The sequence below is a fragment of the Chrysochloris asiatica genome, unplaced genomic scaffold, assembly GCF_000296735.1.
Source record: "Chrysochloris asiatica unplaced genomic scaffold, ChrAsi1.0 scaffold00039, whole genome shotgun sequence".
NCBI classification, from domain to species: Eukaryota; Metazoa; Chordata; class Mammalia; order Afrosoricida; family Chrysochloridae; genus Chrysochloris; species Chrysochloris asiatica.
The window spans coordinates 21,827,960-21,829,188 of NW_006408557.1; the positions used below are offsets into that span (position 1 = coordinate 21,827,960).

The following is a 1,229-nucleotide window of genomic DNA, read 5'->3' on the forward strand; positions in this document are numbered from 1 at the left end:
TCCTTCCCCCATTTGAGGCTAGGTGCTAAAAGGTATGTTAATTAAGCTTGAGAAACCAAGTTGCGGTAGTGAGATTCGAACCTGCGAAGTACAATGTAAAGCTGCCTGAATGTCTGGAAAATTACGTATGTTAGCTGTTCCTTGTCTTAGTCCCTCCCAACTTGGTGTAAGGCTCCTCCACTAAATAAAACGGAGACGCAGAACGAATCCAGGTGCATTACGACCAGCAAGGCATGCGTTACAGCATGCAGGGGCCCAAGCCAACAATGCAAACAAAACGACCGGTTAACCAAAAAGGTTAATCCGCAAGGGAATAACGCCCTCAAGGCCGAAAAGGTTGAAAAGCAAGAACCGCCCGAAGCCAAACCCGCAACCAACCCGGGTTCCGGGTGTCTCTTTGTCTCTCTCTTTGTGTCCTTGTGTGTCTTTCTATATCTTTACCACCGCCAGATATCCCCACCTCGTGAACCAAACACCTATGTTGAGGCAGGTTCTCCACACTGAGGAGTGGCTGGTGGGTTTTAATTGCTGACCTTGTGGTTAGCAATCCAGTGTTTATTCTACAGCACCACATATTTTTGCTAAGTGCTGTCGAGTCGGTTCCGACTCATAGCAATCCTGTATAAGTTTTCCAAGGATTGGATAGTGGGTTTGAACTTGTGGTTCAAATTAACCTTGCAGTCTAGTACTTATTCTACATACCAAGACTGTTCCTCAGCAACCCTATACAGGGTAGCTATGGGTCAGAAATGACTCAATGGCATTTAACAACAACAACAAAAATTCCAATGAATTCAGTATGGTGGCACCTTTAGAACACGAAGAATAATTTCAAGAATAAAGACTAAATTTCTCAGTCTCCTTTGCAGCTAGATGTAGTCAAGTGTCTAAGTTCCAGCCAATGGGATATAAATGGGGGAATGTCTTATGCAACATCCAGGAAATGCCCCTCAAAGTACTTAGCTGTCACCAAATGGATTCTGACCCAAGGCAACTCTGTGTGTTTCAGAGTAGAACTGAATTCCATAGGGTTTTTGTTGTTGTTGTTTTTTAATGTTTTATTGTGAATTATATGATAGTTTACATGAGAGAACTTTAGTTTTACATTCATTCTATCGTATATCATTTCATTGCCATGGTTCCAATCCCCTCCATGCATCATCAACCGACCAAAGGGTATACCCTACAGATCTGCCCCCTCCACTCCCCCCTCCACCCCCTGTCTTCAG

General features: G+C 43.8%; 1 protein-coding gene across 1 annotated transcript in view; it reads right to left on the reverse strand.

The window, feature by feature from the left end:
• RSPO4 (R-spondin 4) overlaps nucleotides 1–1,229 on the reverse strand; it is a 73,327-nt gene that overhangs the window by 23,554 nt on the left and 48,544 nt on the right. The window lies entirely within an intron of this gene.